This window comes from Oratosquilla oratoria, chromosome 29 (assembly GCF_046742065.1).
Source record: "Oratosquilla oratoria isolate Oo_2021 chromosome 29, ASM4674206v1, whole genome shotgun sequence".
NCBI classification, from domain to species: domain Eukaryota; kingdom Metazoa; phylum Arthropoda; class Malacostraca; order Stomatopoda; family Squillidae; genus Oratosquilla; species Oratosquilla oratoria.
This window is the reverse complement of record NC_134805.1, coordinates 13,279,973-13,289,573: the sequence shown is the minus strand read 5'-3', so window position 1 is coordinate 13,289,573 and position 9,601 is coordinate 13,279,973. Positions and strand designations below refer to the sequence as shown.

Here is a 9,601-nt window from a genome sequence, read left to right as displayed (position 1 = left end):
GATAGGCTTGAGAATCTTAATGACTACAAAAGCTATGTCGATAGAGAGACAATCTCTGCAAGGTCACCCATATCGAACAGGTTTTGTAAGAAAGATCAGACAAAGAGCAGCTCACACGCACAGTCACACAAGGAAACTGTCTCGGGACTCTGTCGAATGCAGTTGGTCTACTCAGTATTACCCTGCATCCATATATCAGTTAGTTATAAGTGATTAGTTATTGTATTTAAACGGATGAAAGTATAGATAAACCGTTGTAAGATGTTTTAATCCTATAATGTCCCTCAAAAGGGCGTATGCAATCCCATCAAGGATATCATTCAGGCTAGAATAGTCTAGTCACTGAAGAAATAATTTTCAAGAACATGTGAACATTACCAAAAGAGAATGACCAACTGTTGTGCCAAATTTATTTAATTAATGAGATGATTTTCCAACTCAAACTGAGCTTTCTAGCGAATTAACTGCAATATTGACCTCCACATCATTGCTCGCAGGACATCAACTGGTCAAATTGAAACCAACAGTTCATCTTCCAGGTCATACTTTCAGAGAATTTGCAGTGGAAAGTGACAACCTTGAAATGCACGACTTACACCAAGTGCGCGAGTTTACACGTTTGAATTTGGCGTATTCTCGTGCAATATATTACCACAATAATGTAAAAAATATCATTAATGGGTATTTACAGTATCTACGAATATTTACAATAGAGTTTGTAAGACCCCTCTCATTATCAAACGAAAAGAAATAGTTCTGAATTCATTGTCCCTGTAATCTGTTATCAATAAATAATACATGATGTTATCTGTACTAAATTTAGCTCATAAAATGTTTAGTATCATGAACAGATAAAAGTTTCACAATAAACTGTTCTCTGGTCTCAAAAATAAAAATCATGAGGTCAGGCCTTGATCTAGTAAAAGAGAATGGTACCTTTGTTCGAAACTAATACATTGATATAACATATAAAAACATGTACTATATAGAAAGAATACATCATTTATAAAAATGCAAATATTATCATAGTATACATAATGGTTTATAATAACTAAGATATTGTCATATAAAATTTTGTTATTGGAAGTTGATTGACCCTTTCGAACAAGAAGTCTGATGAAGGACGCCATCTTGAATTACCCCAGCAGTTGTGTCTTGACAGTGGTGTAGAGTGGAGTGACATATTGTGGAGTGCAGTCGTTTTTGATAATTTTGATTGTGAAGGCAAGCTTTTCGATAACGAAAATTGTATATTACCAACCTAATATTTGAAATCTTATATATATTGTGGTTGTTAAAAATATCAGAGTATTCCTGTCGTTGTGTTTATTCCGAGGTGAACGATTGTAGAAATGTGAGTTTGGTGGGTGTCCGATTGTGAGGAGAGGTTGAAGACATCATCAACAAGATTTTGACAACTCGGCAACCAGGCACTTGTCAGCGCAAGGTAAGGAGCTATATGCGATTGATATATATCCATTGATAGGATTGCATGTACTTGGAATCAATTAACCGTTGAAAACAGATCCTTATGTTTTTTATTATTTTTTTTCATTTCCTAGGCCGAGATCAAAACCATGTGTGTGTATATACGTGTGAAGAATTGTTGGAATAGTTCCCAACCTATTCCTTTTATCTCTCTCTGACTTTAAATGTTTTGTTGATTATTTGTGTAGTTTTGCTATGCCCCTTGGTTGCACTGAAGGTTATTCAGTCATTAAATAGTGTTCATTTTTTAAAAGCTTCCATGGCTTTCTAAAGATGCTTGTATCGAGAAAAAAAACACAAAGAAAGAATCTTTGTAAATATAGAGTCCAAAGTTTATGTTTGAGTAAACGTGATGGCATACTTAGCATATCTCGCTAGCATGCTACTTGCTATTTGCTACGTCGTTCTGAGACGACTTCAGTTACGATCTTTTGTTTTTCAAATGTCAAATTACTCTCGCGTCACATAATATTGAATGAGGAACAAGGAGAAGTTAAATCTAGAAAGCGAATTTCGTTGAGAGGTTCTTGGGAAAATCTAGAATATTCTAATCGAAGTCGTGAAAGTCTATTTTAGATTTTTTTTCCCTTTAACTATCGGAGTTGAATCGAAGAATCTAATTATTCTGGAGGCTCCTGTTGTAGGCAGACCTGTTTTGTAGGGGCGCCATATTGGAGAGAAAATTTTAATTTTCTGTAGTTGTCTTCCCACGTAGAGACAGTCAGTCCTGTTATGGAAGGACATGTACAAATAATATATATATATATATATATATATATATATATATATATATATATAAGACGTAAGTGGAGTAGAAAACACAACCTGTCAGAATGTCTCAACATATATATATATATATATATATATATATATATATATATATATATATATATAAAACAGACACACATACACGTACATATATACCAAAGGCCTTTTCCCCCTTACAAGGGGGGTAGCCAAAGTTAAAAGGCATAGTTCCACTCCCACCTTTTGAATTCCTGTCCACTCCACTCCCATTTACCACCCCTCCCTCCTTCTCTCCCACTTTTCTTGGCTCCTCCTGGATGACAAGTCATCCCAGCATCCCTGCACATTATATATATATATATATATATGTGTGTGTGTGTGTGTACACGTATGTATGTATAAAATAATGTAGCACTTTGATAATATTAAAATTATAACTCACTATCGGAAATTAAAACAAGTCATAGAATGGTCTATATTCCTAACACTTCAGCAGATAAGAAAGTGGTCGAAATATACGGAATCTTTTATTTCTTATCTTATTTTCCGATAATGGGTTACAAGTTTAATATGTGTGTCAAATAATTCCGACTGTCGTCCCCGGATTCGAACCGGGCTTGTGAAATCTCACTGCCGTCGCCTTACCGACTGAGCTACTGACCCTATAAAATTCTCTAACCTGGAAGTTAATCTACTTCCGAGGAACTAAGTCGACTGCTAACTGCCGTCCGTACTTATTATTTCACAGAGAACCAGGGCTACTTAGCTAGTGGTTAGACTGGTACGTTTCATGTGTGTGCACACACACACGCGCGCGCGCACACACACTGTTAACAAGGACCATGACCCTTCCCGTCCCCCATTTCCCACGGTGTCGCGAAATGGTAAACCAATTCAAGAGGTTATCTGAACACTGAGTTACCAGTCGTTGCTTCATCTAGTCGAATCCTCCTCAGCATTAATTCAGTTGTTTTCTGGACATGACTTGCCGATGCTCGTCTATCGTGAGGAGTGTTGGTTATGTAACCCAAACCTTCGTTGGAACTAGGTTCTTTTCGTGAAGGATTTTTGGACAATTTCTACGTCTTTCTACACGACAGTGAGCTCAAGTTAGAGTACATACATAAATAGAAGGTAATTAACTGTTAAACTTGTGTTTCTGTGTGTGAACAGGCACACATACACAAACACATATATACATACATGTATATATGTGTGTATATATATGTATGTATGTGTGCATATGTGTGTGTAATTATTTCACCCCAGTTATGTCTTTCTGTGCCACGCGGTTGTCGCCAGACGATTTTATTCACCCGAGTGGGTGATGCCTTGGGTCGAAATGGCATCGCGGTCGATCGAGCCAAAAGATGCAAAAGGTCGTCGCCACAGACGAGTTTCTGGTTCCGTCCTTCCCCCCCTTTCACTCTTCGATCCTCTCGGCCTTCGACGTGTACGTCTTCTTCGTGAGGGTTCTGTTCCTGTACCTGCACGTCTCGTCCTCCATCCTCCTCCTCCTCTTCTTCTTCTTCGTCTCCCTCCTCCTCCTCCTCCTCCTCCTTCTTCTTCGTCTCCCTCCTCCTCCTCATCTTCTTCTTTGCCTTCCTCCTCCTCCTCTTCTTCTTCGCCTCCCTCCTCCTCCTCTTCTTCGCCTCCCTCCTCCTCCTCCTCATCTTCTTTGCCTCCCTCCTCCTCTTCTTCTTCGTCTCCCTCTTCATCCTCCTCTTCTTCGTCTCCCCCCTCCTTCCAGTAGTGTTAGTTCATCTTCTATTGCCTAGTTGCCCTGTTTTCTTAAGTGTAGCTTAGTATAGTAAACACAAACAGTCGTTAGGGACGATAGGCCTGCTGTTGTTTGTTCTTCCTTTGTGTTCCCTTTACTCCTCTTTTTGATTATGATAGTCACCCAATCCTCTTCTGTTTTGTCAGCCACATGTCACGTCATTCATCAGTTCTTCTGTCCTCCTCCTCCTCCTCCTAATTCGCCTTTGCCCATTTCGATTCAAGGTGAACATCTCGCATAACCATTAATGTCAATCCTCCCTTGCATCGTCTTCTTCCTCTTGTTTCATGTGTCCATACCCATGTACCTCTCACATAACTATTATTGTCAATCCTTCCTTGTCTCGCCCTCCTCTTCTTCCTCCTCTTTCATGTACCTCTGACATGACTATTATTGTCAGTCCTTCCTTGTCTCGTCTTCCTCCTCCTCCTCCTCCTCCTCTTACTCTTACTCTTCTTTCATGTACCTCTGACATGACTATTATTGTCAATCCTTCCTTGTCTCGTCCTCCTCCTCCTCCTCTTCATCTTCCATGTACCCATTCCCCTCTCCCATGCGCCCCTTGTCACCCCTGACTCTCCTACCCGCCCTCACAAACTATTCCTTCATTGTATAATTGTGTCACATTCTCTCGCCTATCTCTTGGACTCCTGTCGTGACTCTCATCCACTCTTGTTTTCGCTCTCTCCTCCTCCTCCTCCTCCTCCTCCTCCTCCTCCTCCTCCTCCTCCTCCTCCTCCCCATCCGTCTTACCTCCGCCAGCTTCCTCTCCTTCTTCTCTCGTGCCTCCTTGGGTCGGATTTTTGTGTCTCGGCATCTTCACTTAAAGCGTTATCGCACTATGCTGTTTCCCGTCCGTGTGTTGGAGAAGATTTGCAACCCGCAGTTTTTGGGAAGGTATCTGATTTGCTGGAGGAAGATAAGCTTCCTCCAGCATAATATCAAATGACACTCTATGTACAATGTTGAGAAAACGAAATAGTTTACTGTAGGGGTTTCACGTAGGAGAAAGTTCTGAGGGTGGGCGTTACCGCCGATTAATTGGATGTCGGAGGAGAAATGGCCCGGTTTGATAACGTCTTAATGCGTAATGGCCGACTGCGCCAGATTTGATGCAGTTTTGATCGTTTCGTTTCGGGAGGTCGTCTTTACTCTGGAGGAGCCTCTGGCTGTATTTTGGGCTTCGCTATATGTTCTGCAGTCCAGTCGGCATTGATCCGTTTCTTACAAAGGATTACAAAGGCGGAGCATGCCGACAGGAGACCTTTTGGTCCATAACAAGTTAGATGCGAAAAAATATAATAATGATAAATGAATAAAAAATAAGATAAAAAATATTATAATAATATGGATAATAATGAATGAATAAATGCATAGGTATTGTTAAAAGTAAACAGGTAAACAGTAAATAATAATAAATTGACAGATAAATAATAAATGGAAATCAAGCAAATAATAACAAACAAATAAACAAATAATATAAAATAAATGACAGTCGTTCCTCCATCGGGATCATTCTCGTCTCCTCCTTCCCTCCCCATCTTAAGGGGTTATCACATTGGGTAATGTGTTATCACACTGGGTAATGGGTCATCACACTGGGTAATGGGTTATCACATTGGGTAATGTGTTATCACACTGGGTAATGGGTCTCACACTGGGTAATGGGTCTCACACTGGGTAATGGGTTATCACACTGGGTAATGAGTTATCACATTGGGTAATAGGCTATCACACTGGGTAAAGGGTTATCACACTAGGTAATGGGCTATCACACTGGGTACAAAGGAATACAAAGGCGGAGCATGCCGACAGGAGACCTTTTTGGTCCATATCTAGGTCGGATGCCAAAAAAAAAAAATCATAATAATGATAAATGAATGAAAAAAATATAATAATGTAAATAATATAATAAATAAATACATGGGTATAGTTAAGTAATAAACAGGTAAATAGTAAATAATAATAAATTGACATATAACTAGTAATGAGAATTAAGCAAATGATAATAAACAAATGGACAAATGATAAGAAAAAAAAAATAATATAAAATAAATTATAGTCATTACAGTATAGGGTTATCACACCGGGTAATGGGTTATCACAATGGGTAATGGGCTATCACACTGGGTAATGGGTTATCACACTGGGTAATGGGTTATAACACTGGGTAATGGGTTATCACACTGGGCAATGGGTTATCACAATGGGTAATGGGCTATCACACTGGGTAATGGGATATAACACTGGGTAAAGGGTTATCACACTGGGTAATGGGTTATCACGCTGGGCTTCTTCCACGGGCTTGACCAGCGTCGACTGTTGAGGCTTCGTTCGAGTAAGAAAGATTTCGTTTACGATATTCTATTTTTCAAATCTCCAAATCACCTCTCCATCATTTATAGCACTGATGAAAGGTGAACTAAAAGATTGCAAAAGCTATAGTGATATTAGACACACTGTTCGTGGAGGATTCTAGAATTCTGTAAGGCAAGTCATGTTCTAGTTAATCGAATGGAGGTTGGAGGTAGAATGTCGGAGGAAAAATAGCCTAGTGTGATGGCCCCTCTACCCACAGCGCTGCCCCCCCACCCCTACTCTCTCTCTCTCCCTCTCCCTCTCTCTCTCTCTCTCTCCCTCTCTCTCTCTCCCTCTCTCTCTCTCTCTCTCTCTCTCTCTCTCTCTCTCTCTCTCTCTCTCTCTTTCTTAGTCTCCCTTACAAGGACCTAATGGCCCTGCAAGGGAAATGTAGCCTGGTTAAGCAGCGTGAGGGTCAGCTTGGGTCAAGTCATGTCCCACATACATGTAAACAATAGCTTCTGACGCATTCCTCGCACTCTTCCAATACCCTTCCAGTGAAAGAAAAAATCACGAAGTTTTGTGATGTCTTAGTACCCTGGGTTCGGTCGGTTTGCCTCCATGTGTTTCCGGTGCGCGCGCACACGACTCGACGGCGCAGTGGTAGCGTTCGCGGCCCGAGTTCGAATCCTGCCCAGGGATGAAATTTTTTCAGTATCGCTGCGCTGCGAGGCGTTACTCCAACCCTCGTGGGCGGGGAGTTGGGTTTGTGTGCGTGTAAGGCCACAGCATTACCCATAGATCGGTCATATATGAGCCCTGAGCTCTCATCCGGGATGGTAATAGATGTCGATCACGAGTCCAACACATGATCCAAGACCAAGGTAAATCACACACACACACACACCACAGAGAATACTGGACTGGGCTCGCATGTTTGGTATGTTGTAACAAGAGTTTTTTTGTTTTTTTCTTAGGGTTCCTTTAGGATTGCTACCCCCTCCTCCCCCTCCCCCCCGTCCGAGGTTGCCCTCCAGCTCCTTGGTTGCCATGGCAACCCGAACGTCCTTGCATTTGTAACTGCTATGGGGCACACTCGTCAGTCTGCTTGTGCGATGACGTCATTTGTTTACATAGTGATTTGCGTTTCCCTGGTAACGGTGCATTTCGATAAGGTTGGTTAGTGTACTTAACGTAAAGAAATTCTGTTTGGTTACGTTGTGACGTCATCAACGTATTCCGATCCCGCGAGGTCGATGTTATCTGAGGTGACGTCACGAGGGCGACCGCATGCTTCTTGTAGCCCTCTCCCTCCCTCCCTCCCTCTCCCTCCTCCCCCTCCCCCTCTCCCCTCCCCTCTTTCCTCTCTCCTCCTCCCTCTCCCTCATCCACCCCCTCCTTCCTCTCCCTCCCTCCTCTCTCTCTCCCTTTCAAAAACAAATGTGCTGCTACTTAGTAACACGTATTTTATCCCCCCCTCTCTCTCTCTCTCTCATTTTCGTATGCCAGCCGCGTTGTCATTTCATCCTTCTTCGGCTTATCTCAGGTTTGTTTATATTGTCGTCGTGTTACCTAACAACGCTTTGTGGGGGGGACTACCCCGCGGCCCATGACAATAGGCATTGCGGTGGGTTGGGTCAAGTGTAGATACCTCTTTGGCAGTGGGAATCTCTCTCTCTCTCTCTCTCTCTCTCTCTCTCTCTCTCTCTCTCTCTCTCTGTCTCTCACTCTCTCTGTCTAGTCGTCAATTGGGTTTTTTTTTTTTTTTTTTTTTTTCTTTTTTTTTTTTTTTCGTCCCTAATATGTTACTTGGCTGGGGCTCCTGCCCACGCCAATGGGTCTGTATTTAGTTTCTAGTATTTGTTGGCGAGGGGTTGCAGGGTGCTTGAAGAAGAATCGTCCTCAGCTAGGCATGTGAAAGGTGATTTCTGTTTAATTTCCATCGTAAATTTCTTCCGGAATGTATTCCAGTATCAGGCTCACTTATTATTATTATTTTTTTTTTTTTATTTGTATGTGAAATGTTTATATCTTATATGGAATGGTTACGCTGTGGGGCTCCTTGCAGACTTTGTTCAATCTCGGTAGCAGTGCGCCTCTGTTCATTTAAACTTTGCGATTTTTTATTATTAATTCTTTAATTTAAAAACGTTATTTCTATGTTAATGTCAAATGCATTCAACCAAGAGTCGTACGTCTGAATATTTTATTTTAATGAAATCTTCACAAGATTATATTAAACACATTTTTCTGTTTTTGTATAAAGCTGATGACAGAAGTTCATAATGAAGGAGCTTATGCTGATTCGCCCGCCTGGCAGTTCAGGGCATCATCACCCGCTACTGCAGTTGCAACACGGACATGATTAAAATCGCCTGGCGACAGCCAGGATGAAGGAGAAAGTATGAAAGGGGTTAGGATCCCTTTTGAAGTGGTTCAGCTCCTTTTATAGGGAATTCGAATCCTGTAAGAGGAATCCAATCCTATTACAATAAATCCAACCACATTAAAAATGGTCTTTTTTTTTCTTTTCTTTTTTCCCTTAATTAAGCGAGGCGTGAAGAAGGGGGGGGATTCACGGAACTGACTGAAATCTTAATTATGTAATAAATGAGCCCCCAGAGGGTACTATGCAGTACATCTTGGTCTGTACCCGTTGCAAGGTTCGTTGTCTGCCGTTACTGTCCCCATGGTGTCTGTCTCTCTGTCATTACGTCATTGTATTGTCTGGGTTGGGGGCGTGGTCCTCAGCTATGACGTCATCGAGTGCAAAGTGACGTCATCTTTGGCGTGTCACGTGACCAGGATCCACGTCTGTTATTGGACATGTGATTAACTCATAGTTATAGTAGTCGATAATTGGCAGTTAGGAAGTTCCCCTTGTCACGGTTCGTGCATTCGCCAACTCTCGAGTCAGATGTCTTTAGCTGGGTGTAGTGTGGAGTAGTAGTGTAGCTTTGGCTCTAGTGCATGTTAACTCCTGCGTTCTTCCATGGTTTTCTGTACATAGATTTCATTTGTTTCTTTAATTGTTTGTTTATTTATTATTATTATTATTATTATTATTATTTGTTACGTATTATTATTATTTAGTATTCTGTCTCGTGCTGTTTCATGATGTGGAAGGGTGGAGGACCACAGCCTGAACATTACCTCAACCGGTCGAGATCTTTGGAGGATATTTGGCGCCAATGAAGATTCTTCAACCATTTGTTTATTGTTTGTCCTCGTTGTTTGGCATTCGCGACGTCATAGAGGGATGGTTTGCGTTTGGGAGACGAACAGGCA

The 9,601-nt window shown here is 41.4% G+C and overlaps 1 protein-coding gene across 2 annotated transcripts in view; it reads left to right on the top strand.

The window, feature by feature from the left end:
* The first annotated feature begins 1,160 nt into the window (after positions 1 to 1,160).
* LOC143040595 (uncharacterized) overlaps positions 1,161 to 9,601 on the top strand; it is a 649,244-nt gene continuing 640,803 nt past the window's right edge. For both annotated transcript variants that reach the window (XM_076211703.1, XM_076211702.1), the window contains exon 1: positions 1,161 to 1,447. The gene's annotated coding sequence lies outside the window, so the exon portion shown is untranslated. The remainder of the gene's footprint in view (positions 1,448 to 9,601) is intronic.